At 33.1% G+C, this 13,091-nt stretch overlaps 1 long non-coding RNA gene across 5 annotated transcripts; it reads left to right on the top strand.

Moving 5' to 3' along the window:
* The first annotated feature begins 7,802 nt into the window (after positions 1-7,802).
* On the top strand, positions 7,803-12,613 carry LOC112704055 (uncharacterized). 5 transcript variants are annotated; one of them, XR_011863462.1, is made up of 8 exons: positions 7,832-9,763; positions 9,996-10,028; positions 10,287-10,378; positions 10,502-10,693; positions 10,786-10,885; positions 11,021-11,091; positions 11,253-11,316; positions 12,171-12,608. It is a non-coding gene; the product is annotated as an uncharacterized lncRNA (long non-coding RNA). The 5 variants fall into 5 exon arrangements; XR_011863464.1 differs by lacking the exon at positions 11,021-11,091 and having other exon boundaries at positions 7,838-9,540; positions 9,657-9,763; positions 12,171-12,606; XR_011863465.1 differs by lacking the exon at positions 11,021-11,091 and having other exon boundaries at positions 7,803-9,763; positions 10,761-10,885; positions 12,171-12,613.
* The last annotated feature ends 478 nt before the right edge of the window (positions 12,614-13,091 follow it).

Genomic DNA, 13,091 nt, shown 5'->3' with positions numbered 1-13,091 from the left:
GTTCGTCCCTGTTAGGGCCTTGGGAATGGACTGATTATGCTTTACTGCATACTCTGAGTGTCTATCATGTAGTAGGACTTGTCCCACTGACAAGAGTTTGAGTTTCAAATGCATGATTGTCTATTGATTAATGTTGTTAGTCGACCGTTGCATCTCTCATGGTATTAGGTCTGGCCAACTTAATACTAATGATTCATGTATATGGAAACACTAATGGATTATCATAGACGAGATAGAAGTAATAGGTAACATGAATCGTGGGTTTTGGGAACGTTATGAGTTAATTTCTTGATTCTACTCGGTTACGTATCTATTCTTTCATGGTTTGCCGAGAGTTTCTTATTCGAGATTTCTTTCTTGAAAAGTTAACTAATTATTTTTTTTACCTTGTTCCTTGTTCATATGCTTTCTTATTTGATCCTAATTGCATATGTCCTCATAAATTTCTTAGATATCTACCTTGTGATTTAAACTCCTTTTCTTGACTCGTATATTCTTTGATGTAATTTTGGACTTGTTTAATGCATCAAAGTGAATCATTGAAATCTTTGTGAAACTTGTCCGAGTTGCTTGTTCTTCTTTCTAAGGTCTTGTATCTTTTTAGTGACTTGAGATTTGTTTTGATGTCACGTGCGATCGTTATAGATAACAAGTGGTGCGTTAGCTCTTTATGATGTGTTTCGTGAACACGAAAGGTAGAGCTTGTAAGCGTGCGACGTCAGAGGATGTTGAGGAGCTTGATTCTTGCGAAGGAGTTTTGTTGATGTTAGATTTGTGCCTGTTAGTGAGTTACGAAGTGTTTGATGAGGTTGAGAATTCGCGGAGAATCTGTTTAATATGGTATGGTTGAGAATGGTGAAGTTACGTCATGTTGAAGTTTAGGCAGCTGAAGCTCTAAAGTTGGTATGAGTTCAGTGTGCAAACGATATACCCGTCATTCTAATACCAGCTTGCTTTGTAACTTTTCTCAATCGAGCCTATCTTGTGTCTTCCACTTTGCTCCAGACTTCTTCCCTATATTTTTAAGCCATAAGAATATCCTGGATTTGAAAACCGTATAAGTATATATATATGGTGAAACCTTAAAGCTTCCTCCTTATATGTTACATCTTATATATGCCAAAATATTTTTTCCCTAATGTGTTCAAAAGTAAAGCTAGTTTGAACTTCTTTTATCTTGTATCAATTTTCGAGGACAAAATTTTTTTTATAAGTGGGGTAGGATGTAAGACCCAAATTTTTAAAAATTAAATAATTAACTATTTATAAGTTATTATATTATATTGAGATATAAAAAAATTTATTTTCAACAAAAATAATTAAATATTATTTATTTTATTAAATTTAAATTATTTATAAAAAATATATATATTTTGATTAGATAAATATTAAATTTATTATTATTATTATTATTATTATTATTATTATTATTATTATTATTATTATTATTATTTAACCTTATGTATTACTATCTTAACTTATCCTATGTTCTTTGAATAACACTATTACCTAATAATATTTAATCCATCATTCCTCATGACCGAAAGCCTAGGAAAACTAAAAGGGATCAAGCCAAACGTGGCTTGTGTACCAATACATATATATATATATATATAAAGGTGACACCTAATCACCCTTTCTTTGTCTAAATCATCATCAAATCCATTAAGCATGTTCATTATGCAATAACTGAACTTGCATGTATCAAAACAAGAAAAGAAGAGGAAAACGAAAAGTAAAGGAAAGAAAGAAAATTAAAGGAATCTCTGCTACAGGAGAGCAAAAAACAAAAATTAAAGGAATATATGAATTAATGAAATGACTGCCACAGGAGAGCATATGTGACATTGTTTGGGCCTTAGTGCCAAATGTAAAGTGGGGACGCCCACACACTGAGAACTGTTTTCCAAATGTACGCTTATTGATTTGGAAAGTCACACTGTATGCGGCCTAGCCGTACGACTTAAAGTCACACTGTATGCGGCCTAGCCGTACGACCTATAAGCACATTGTATGCATCTGGAAAGCCATATCTGGGACTTGTGCTCGGGTAATGTCGGGAGCGGGTAGGCAACCGACACATGAGCTCATGGCCTGCATTAGGAATAGACATGCATCATGTTGTTTGCACATTTGTATTTGGTTGTGTCTTCTTGTATTACTTCTCTGTGATTGTGCTGTTTGACTTGTTTGTATGTTGGTTTGAATCCTTTACTTGTACTATTAGTTCACGGATATATTGAGGTGAGATGCTGTGGTTGAAAAGTGATTATGTGACTGAGAGATGGTTGGTATGGCTAATTTTGTGATTAAGATTTGTTTTGAGTTTAGGAATTTAAAGAAAAGTAATTATTTATCTAAAGTAGAAATAAAAGTATTTCCAAAGGTTTAACATAATAGTTTTACTAAGTAAGTTAATTATTTGCATTTTAATCTCTACTTTTACGGCATTCCCGTTCCCTACTGAGAACGTGTGGTTTGTTCTCACCCCAAAATCTTCCTCCCTTTCAATGACAGGCTCGAAGGTTCAATATGAAGCTGCGGATGAGTAGTAGATTTACTTGTGATTCCTATTTCTTTTTTTAGAGTTCCCTCGCCCTTGTTGCTTTAAGTTTTATTTTATCCAGAGGGATAGGTATTGTATTCGAGTTTTATATGGAATTTATTTGTATAAAACTTATTATTAATAATAATTATGTGATTATTATTATTTGAAGATCTTTGATATGTAATTTTAATTACTAAAATCTATTTTTCTGAAATTTTCTATAAAATTGAAATAGGATACCGAACTAAAGGCTCAGTATTAAATAGTTAATAAGGAAAACAGGTTAGTAATGCCTTACTTTTGGCACGATCATGACGTGCTAAAAGTTAGGGTGTTACAATGAGTGAGTCTACATTGGCAATAGATTACAACAATAATCTAAATACATTATTTTACCAACTCTCATCGTTAAAATACAACATAGCAGAAAATGAACATGCAGATCTCCTACTTCAAAGTCTACTAGATTCATATCACAACTTATCATTAACTTAACTAATAATATTTTGACTGATTTTCTTTCCTTTGATGACATGGCTACTGCGGTTCTTGAAGAAGAATCTAGGAGCAAGAGTACAAAAGATAGATTAGAGAGCTCAAAGCAAATAGAGGCTTTATTAATGACAAGAGGAAAATCAATGGAGCGTGATTTCAGTTGGAGCCAAAGTGACAAAAGTTACAAGGAAAGAAATAATTCAAATGTTATAACTGTGGCAAGAGAGGGCACTTCAAAGAGATTATTGGAATAAGAAGAATATATAGAAGGTTCAAAAAGGATATAGTTTTCAAGGATGTGTTGCCAGTAGCTCTAATGATGGAGAAATCCTATATGGCGAAGCAACAATTGGTTCTAAAGGTAGCAAATATCTCACCGATGTCTAGATTGTTGATTTAAGAGCAATCTTACACATAACTCCTCATTTTTATTGGTTTTGTATATATAAATCTGTCTTGGAAGGATCTGTGTTTATAGAAAATGATCATGCCTTAGAAATTGTTGGAATGGGTACTGTTAAAATAAAAAATTTTGATGGTTTTATTCGTTCACTTCAAGGGGCAAGACATGTAAAAGAAGAAGAATTTGTTGTTGATTGGGTAACTAGATGAACTTGGTTGCAATACCCATATTAAAAGTGGGATCTTGACCGTCGTTAAAGGTTCTCTTGTGGTAATAAAAGTAGAAAAAATTGCAGTGAATCTATACATGCTTATGGAAGATATTTTGCAAGAGGCAGAGTCATCAGTTGCTTCAGCAAGCCAAGAAGAAATGACGATGACATGGCATTGAAAACTAAGCCACATGTCAGAACAAGGCTTGAAAATTCTTGTGGAACATAATCTCATTCTTGGTCTCAAATTGGTAAGCTTACTATTGTGACCACTACATTACAAGCAAGCAACATAGATTGACATTTGGAAGTTCGACTGCACGGGGCAAGAACGTATTGGAATTGATTCATTATGATGTATGAAAGTCGCTAGAGATGTCCCTAGAAGAAGCAAAATATCTTGTATCATTTATTGATAATTACTTTAAGAGGCTATGGGTGTACCCGATTAAGAAGAAGTCTTGGAATTGATTCATTATGATGTATGGGAGTCACTAGAGATGTCCCTAGAAGAAGCAAAATATCTTGTATCATTTATTGATAATTACTTTAAGAGGCTATGGGTGTACCCGATTAAGAAGAAGTCAGACATATTTGAAATGTTCAAAGCAAAGTTAGAACTTAAATCTGGAAAGAAGATCAAGTGTTTAAGGATAGATATTGGAAAAGAATAGTCGTTATTAATTTTCTAAGATTTTGCAAGTAAGAAAGTATTCAACGATAATTCACAATTGCATATACGCCTTAGGAAAATTGTGTAGCAGAGAAAATGAATAGGACTCTCCTAGAAAGAGCACAAGCTATGTTGCGAACTGCAGATTTAGCCAAGTCTTTTTGGGTAGAAGCTGTTAAACCCACTTGTTATGTAATAAATCAATCACTATAAACCGCAAGACACCAATGGATATACGGCAAGGTAAGCTACCTAATTATTCCTCTTTACATATATTTGGTTGTCCTATATACGTGATATATGATTCCCAAGAAAGAATAAAATTAGACCCAAAGTCTAGGAAATGTATATTCTTGGGTTATGATGACGGAGTTAAGGGGTATCGCTTGAGAAATCTCACTATCCACAAAGTAATTGTCAGCAGAGATATAATATTTGTAGAAGATACATTGCAAAGAGAACAAAAAAAGGACAGTACTATTAAAGAGATAACCACAGTTCAAATAGATGAGAAATGCAGAGAATGTGATTTTTTTAAAGTAGAACCAGAGCACGAAGAATCTTGCCAGTGATATAGAAGTTCGTCGATCCACACGAAAAAGAAAAACACCATCATGGCACTAAAATTATGTTTTGACAAGCCATGATGCATATTGTCATCTAACAAAAGATGGAGAGCCAACAACTTTTATGGAGGCTATGCACAATCCAGATGCTTCTATGTAGATGACAACAATGCAAGAAGAAATTGATGCATTACATAGAAATCATACCTAGAAACTTGTTGCATTTCCAGCAGATCAGGAAGCCATTAGTAACAAATGGGTTTACAAGATCAATCGAGATAGTAATAATCAGGTGGAATGATATCGTGCAAGATTGGTTGTCAAAGGATATGCTCAAAAATTGTAGACTTCATTGGAAATTTTCTCTAATGGTGAGACTAACTACTATTAGAGTAGTTTTGGCTATGTTTGCTGCATTTGATTTACATCTAGAGCAATTAGATGTAAAGAATATTTTTCTTCATAGAAAACTTTAAGAAGATATATATATATATATATATATATATATATATATATATATATATATATATATATATATATATATATATATATATATGTATGTATGTTTCAACCAAAAGATTTTGAAGAACAAGGAAAAGAAAACTTAGTTTGCAGGTTAACTAAATCTTTGTACGGTCTAAAGTAGGCACCATAATATTGGTACAAGAGATTTGATTATTTCATTTGTTGTATGTTAATGACATGTTGGTGGTAGGTCCCCACAAAGATCAAATCCAAAATTTGAAGGTACAATTGGCTAGAGAGTTTGATATGAAAGACTTGGGACCAGCAAATAAAATTTTAAGGATGCAAATCCACCGAGACAAAAGGAATATGAAGATTTTGCTATCGTAAAATAAGTATTTGAAGAAGATCTGGCAATGCTTTAACATACTAGAATGTAAGCCAATTTTAACCTTACTTCCAATGAATTTGAAATTATCCTCAAGTATGTGTCCTAGTAGTGAAGTAGAGAGGATGAAAATATCTCGAGTACCGTATGCATCAGCGGTGAGAAGCCTTATGTATACTAATTGTACAAAGCCAAATATTGCTAAAGAAGTTGCAGTGATAAGTCACTTTATGGCAGATTCAAGTAAAGAGAATTGGAATGCTGTTAAGAGGATTCTGAGATACATCAAATAGACCTTTAATGTTGTATTATGTTTTGGAGGATCAGAATTCATTGTCCATGGATATGTCGATTCAGACTTTTCAGGTAATCTTGATAAACGAAAATCTATTATGGAATATATGTTCATACTTGTAGGAGGAGTTGCGAACTGACTATCTAAGTTACAGAATGTTGTATCTCTATCTACTATAGAAGCTAAATATATGGCAACTACACAAGCATTCAAGGAAGCTATTTGAATCCAAAAATTAATGGAGGAACCCGGACACACACAATAGAAGATTCCTGTGTGTTGTGATAGACTAACAGTCAGAGTACCTTGCCCATTGCAAGAAATCATGCCTTTCATTTAAGAATAAAACACATTAGAGTACAATATCACTTTGTTCGGAAATTAGTAAAGGAAGGGAGTATTAATACGCAGAAGATTCACATTAAAGATAAACCAGCAGATGCCATGACAAAATCAATCAACACTAAAAAGTTTGAATGGTGTAGATCCTCATATGGCCTATTAGATAGATGAGCAATATGAATTTTAAAAATTTACCAAAATTAGCTTTAAGTGGGAGATTGTAAAACTTTTAAAGCTATTTTGGTAACATGCGAAATAAAATATGATAAACACCCCTGGCTTTTAGCCATTGAATTTTAATGGTGGAGAGAGAGGAATTATCTACCTCTAATTGATGAATAATTTATATTAAAGAAGTACACCTATAAATTGAGCCTTCTTGATAAGAATAAATGCCATTTTTTCAGAAACTACAAAATCCTACAAAATCATAGTACATATTTTCAAAGGCTACAATAGAACAACATTCTACATCTCAAAAGCAAATATTACGCAAAAATCATGCGAAAATCATCCATATAAAGGAAGACAACAATAACATACAACAATGGCAACTAAATGAGCAAGAACAGAATCAAGAATCAAAGGAAAGAAAAGCTAACCTCCAAAAGCAGAATAATAAAAGAAACAAAAGAAGGGTGCATTGTGACTATGATAATCGAAACACCAAAGTTTGGAAGAAGAAAACTTGGAAAAACGGCTCGAGGTGGAAGGAGAGTCTTTGCGTATAGAGAAAGTGAGAACCTTGTGAGAGAGAAGAGATATCCTTTGACAAAGAAAATAAAATGAAAAAGAAGAAGAAGAGGAAAAGTCAAGATTATATAGCTTTGAATAGGGAAAAGTTGGTCAATTCACCTTGTTTTAAAAAGCTTTTAATATTGTGCATAGTTACCAAAGTAACTAAAAAGATATGCAAATAATTATAGACGTATGAAACGTCACATCAATTCAAAATCACATTGAGTGACCGACCTCTTCATATAAGATCACGTTCAAGATGCTGACTTGCATCGCGCAACTTGAGCACCAAATTTCTCGAGTCCAACTTACCTGAACTCTACCTCGAGTAGGGACACTATTTATACCTTGATCCACAAACGAAGCTAGGCCCAAAGTGGACAAGTCTAATCTACAAAAGAAATGTCTAGGGGACCTTCCCCCATCTGTCTGACCTAAATAGGGAACAGGCTTATTAATATATGCAGAATCTTAACTGCACATAAGAATCTACTTAACAATTCAAATATGAGACATCAACAACTCATACACAAAAGGCGAAGTAACAACCCACCATTATAGGTTGGTAAGTTACAGAAAGATAACAAAGATTATCTTTCTACTCACTACAAGACACATGGAGGTTTATGGCGGTAATTTGGGGGCGGTTTATCAAACCGCTGTGAATGGAAGAATAGGGGCGGTTCAGCTTGAGGTTTTTGAGTGCACAACTAGACAATTTTAATTTGGGAGGTTAACCCCAACCCGTTCTCCTTTCTTGATTAAAACATGGTGAATAACTTCCAAGGGTTCTCTGCCTTTCCCCTGCATTCAAAATCGCACCTTTCTCATCTTATCAAGTTTTGGTGTTTCTCAATCTCCTTGCTTTGCCATGTATGTGTATCCTATCTCACTACCAATTTAGTCCACCTTTACCTGCGAATCCCGCGAACAAATTTCCATTCAATCCGCCACTCACGCACTGCCCTTCGATCGTTCTGGTTGCGACCTAAGTTTCTGAGATCGAGAGAGAAAGCGTGCCTTCCTTTGACACGTCTCCTCTGCCAATGACGTCATTGCTCTCTCCGTTAGCAAGCTATCAATTTTTGCACTCTCTTCTTCCTTCCACTCATTTTCAATTTCTAGTGCTCTTTCTCCGTCCTTTTCTATTCATTAATTTTTTTATTCTGATATTCTGATTGATTTGCTCTTTGATATAACAATATTTAATGAGTTTTAGTTTCTCTTGATTGAATTGTTTCAAATTCTCAAGCACTCCAGGTGTTTGATGAAATACTTATTAGTTTTTCTTCTCACTGCATGCAGTAATTGATGTTGATTTAGTTAAAGATTATTAATTTGTGAGGGAGGACCAAAATATGAGTGAGGATGATAATAATGATTCCTCAAAGATGGTGGTTCTATCTTTTTAGATTTTGGAATTCCCTTATTTTTATAGATTTTATGAGCTTTGGATTTTATCTTATTTTTATGGGTTCGAGGAAGATAGGGCTTTGATAGTTAATCCCTTAATTAGTTATGGCAAGGTACTATATTCTTAGCTTAGATAGCAGTAATGAAGAGATTGACAAAATTTGATTATGTCTAGGTGATCATGGGGTGAATGTAATCAAGTGATTGACAAATTTGGTTATGTCTAGGAAATCATGGGTAAATGCAATCAAGAGATTGACTCCTTGATCTAGCTCTGATGTTTAAGTGAGTACCTAGAATAAGAAGTCTCAGAAAAGGAGTGTGCATGTTCATGTATGTTTGTGTGAGAGAGTGACAAAACGAGCTTGTATTCATATACTTAGAGGCATCTACAGGTTGAGTAATCTTGACTTGTCACTGACTAAGAAGTCAGAATAGTTGGTATGAGATCTTCTATGATTGTTTTTTTCCTCTGCTGAAGTTTCTTCTCCCATTGTAAAATCAGACAACCCCATGCATAGTATGTTAGTTAGTATGAACCCATTTGAAAATTCAAATTGTGCGCATCTGGCTTAATGGACAATGAATGTGTTTTGTCAGTGTTGTGTTGCCCATTTCTACAGTCCAATTTCAAATTTCTATGTGTTGATTGTGTCTTTTATATATCTTAATTGGTTTTGTCTAATATCTGAATCTGTTTTTATGTAATTTCTTTTCCTCAAAATTCTATGTAGAGGGTGCCGCCTTCAACTTGAGGTTACTTTTCAGTCTTGAAAAGTTACTTGAAATTTAAAGGTTATTAAGTTCCTGCTTGTCCCAGCCTCCCAGGAACTAGGTTGGGATAGTGATAGTTAAAAGTTTTTATTACAGAAAGGGCAATGGAATTGGTAGATTTTTTTTTGTGCATGTGTATGTGGCATTGGCATGGATTGTACAAAGTCCTGTAAATAAAATCCATTGGTCTAGGCTACAGCAGCAAGAGAACTGGATAGCTTTGTCATGAGTAATTTTTATCATTATTACTTTCTTTTAATGCCAATTTCTCTGTGCTTCCTATCTATTTCTTTGTATTAAATGATTTGTTTCTTTGTTTTGTCTAATTGATGCATTCATTGACAGTCTGATGTGGAAAACAACACCTATTACATTAATTTTCTTGGCTACTATGATACCCTGCTTAGAGCCTCCGGGTGTCCTCTCCTTTGATTGGAACTTCGAAAATATGGGTGAGGATGATGACAATGATTCCTCAAACACGGTCATTCTATCTTTTTAGATTTTGAAATTAGCTTATTTTTATGAATTTTTATGAGCTTTGGATTTTATCTTATTTTGCTTAGTAACTAAGAGCTTAATAACCATGTTGCTTCAAGGAAGATATGTCTAATTGAATTAGCAATTGTTGAATTTTTTTATTAAACAAGTCAAATTATTGATTAACAATGAATTTGTTAACAGGTGATTTTTGTTGCAATTGAAGGGAGCATAAGTGTAAGTAAGAAGATTGTTAGAATCGAGTTTGAATTTCGATCACTCCCTCTTTTTGAAACTTTATGCAATTCCTCTAGATCATGCAGTAGTATATAGGGAATTGGATGAAGAATTTAGAAAAGGTTTAATGCATTTAAAGAGCAAATTAATCTCGCTAAGGCTAACAAAAGGTTTAGTGCATTTAAAGAGCACTGTTACGTTTCAGAGTTTTAAAATTCTTTTTATGTTATTTATCTTTGGTTTTGGGGAAATTTGTAGGGAAGAGCTTAGTGGTTTCTCACGGAAGTAGCTAGATTTGGAAATATATTTAAAGATCCACAATGGCACAATCTTGATCAATATTTCTTAAGGTTCGTTTGTTTTACATGGCCTATCACATGATTATACATTTAAACTATTTTCCATGAGTGAATTCTTAGAGTATTAGTATTTTACAAACATTTCTCATTAGAATTTTGTGCAAATATTTTTAGATTAGACTTGGACCATGCCTTGGGTGATATGCAATCCACGGAAGAAGCAGAAAAGACAATGTAGGAATGTCTTTCAAGAAATTTTTCCACATGAATTTTGCAAAGAGATAGCTGACATGGTTTTGACAGAACAGAATATTATCGTACTAATTAATCACTGTCACTGAATTGTTTTGCAACTTGAATATTTAGGTATGTTCTTGTCCTTTTGGTTTGATTATTATGTTTCCAGTTTTATTTATAATCACTGATTTATTAGAGTAAAATCTTCTATTGTCTACAAGGGGAACTAAAGAAGTGGTGGCCATCATTTTCTACTCTTCAATACTAGGGATGGACAATTAGCAAATTGTAAGGAGTATTTGAACTCCTTCTTGAAGGCAGGTTTGCCTCCTCCATTTAATGTTCTTCCTGTGTTATTCACTCTTTCTTTGAATACTTTTTCTCTTTTTATGATTTTGTAAAAAGAAATGCTATTTGAAGCGAACTTAAATATGAAAAACTTCATTTCCAATGTAGGCTTTGATCTTTAATTAGCCACTTATCAATCCAGCATCATTGATGTCATTTTGTATCTAAATGCACTTTTGGTAATTCAATTATCTATTAATGCATTTTTGTTTTGAATTTATTAGATACTATTTTAGTTTTGATTATCATATAGCTTGGTGTTTTTTAATTTATTAGATACTATTTTACTATATTTGGCTTACTTATTTCTTTTTTGTTTTTCTTTTTTCCTTATGGAAAGGAATGAGAGCCGCAATGGAATCGTGACCTTAGCTCTATGATACCAAGAAAAACTTAACAAGAAGGTAAGAAAACAGAGAATTAATAAATTCTATAGAATATTTGATTCAGTGATTGAGAACTGTGATTGTTTGTATTGTTGTGTGTACAAACTTATTCACCACTTCACATATGAATTAAAAGTTTATTTTTTGCATGCACCTAAGAGCCAATATATGTTGACTTTTGAGTCATCTTCTGCATAAAATTGATCAAATTGTGATTTCCAATTATAAGAATCATCCAACACTATTTATTATACTCGTCACTGAAAAATGAATATAATTTTGTTTCAGAATTTAACAAAATTATCAAGTATTAGTAATTTAATCATTTTATAGTAACTTATTTCACTTGGAAGATTTTTGTTTTAGACTTGAAGACTAGTCTAACTGCATAACTTGATATTGTCATGTTTATTTTTTTTAGCATTGGAATTGGCTACTGTGATGTGGACTTCTGTAGACTATGCTTTTGTTAACAACTTCAAGATATAATATGCCAAGCATTTAGGGTCCAATGAATAGTTCATGTAACCATGATTAAAAAAATGTGGTTACTTTTTTAAATTTGGCATATTGGTTTTTCTCTTTTTAAACCTTATTTAGGAATTAAGAGGACATTTAGGAAGGCGATTGGGAGGGTATATCATGATCTTTTTTCCTTTTAATTTTGATTTTTGGAGAGGCAATGGAATGTATCGACTTGTTAATAATTTCTGGTATAAAATGCCGAATTCCCAAGATATTCTAACTTCTGAAAGTTCTGAAGGCATCATTCTGATCATGTTTGGTTTAATCTATATGTCAACTTGTATAGATAGACTTTTTTGTATTCCATGACATTGTTAGATTGATTGAAGGAGTGTGTTATTTTGCAGGAAGCTATTATGGGACCATTGATAACAATAGTCATGATTGCTCGGAAGGATTTGTATGCTGAATTTGTTCTTGAAGAACCTAAAGGAAAGCTTATGCTGGCAAGCCATTTACATTTGCTTTGCATGTGTGATGTGTGGAAAACGATCCAACACAAAACTCACCGGCAAGTGTACCGGGTCGTATCAAGTAGTAATTACTCACATGAGTGAGATCGATCCCAGAGGGATTGAAGGATTGAGAAATTTTAGTTAGGTGGTTTTAGTTAGGTGGTTGATTTAGTCAAGCAAACAAGTGTTGATTTGAGTGATTTGTATCCAACAGAAGCTAAATTGCATGAAATTTAGAGGGAGAGGGATAATTGACTGTAAATTAAAGGGTAAAGGAAGTAAAGAAGCTGAATCTTAAAGTGCAAGTAATATAAATGACAGAAGCTTAGATTGCAAGAAATGTAGATTACTTGAATTATAAAGGGATTTGGGAGCTGGAATTTCAGAAATTAAACAAGAGAAAGTGAATGACAATCAATAGAGAAGTAAAGGATGAATTAAAATGCAGCAGATCTAAACAGAAAAGAAGAATTGCTTGAAGAAGCAAAACAGAAAGTAAATTCAGTTCAATTGCAATAACTAAAAGAGAAGTTGAAGATCTCAGGGGTTGAATGAGACTAGAGAACAAGTCTAGATCTCAATTCCTTCCTTGATCCAATAGAGAACAATTGCAGAAGAAAATAGAGATGAAAGCATTAAAGAGAACTTAGATCCAAATCACAATTCCTTAAAATTATGCAGAAAGTAAACAAAGAGAGATCTCAGATCAAGAATGAAACAGAATTCCTTCAATTCTTAATACAAGATTCAAAACAAAGAATGAAAAGTGTAAAAGAAAGAACAAAGAAGAAGAAAACTCAATTCTCTCTTCCA

The sequence above is a fragment of the Arachis hypogaea genome, chromosome 7 (assembly GCF_003086295.3).
Source record: "Arachis hypogaea cultivar Tifrunner chromosome 7, arahy.Tifrunner.gnm2.J5K5, whole genome shotgun sequence".
Lineage (NCBI taxonomy): Eukaryota > Viridiplantae > Streptophyta > Magnoliopsida > Fabales > Fabaceae > Arachis > Arachis hypogaea.
Note: the sequence above shows the minus strand (reverse complement) of the source record. Positions and strands in the feature narration are given on the sequence as shown.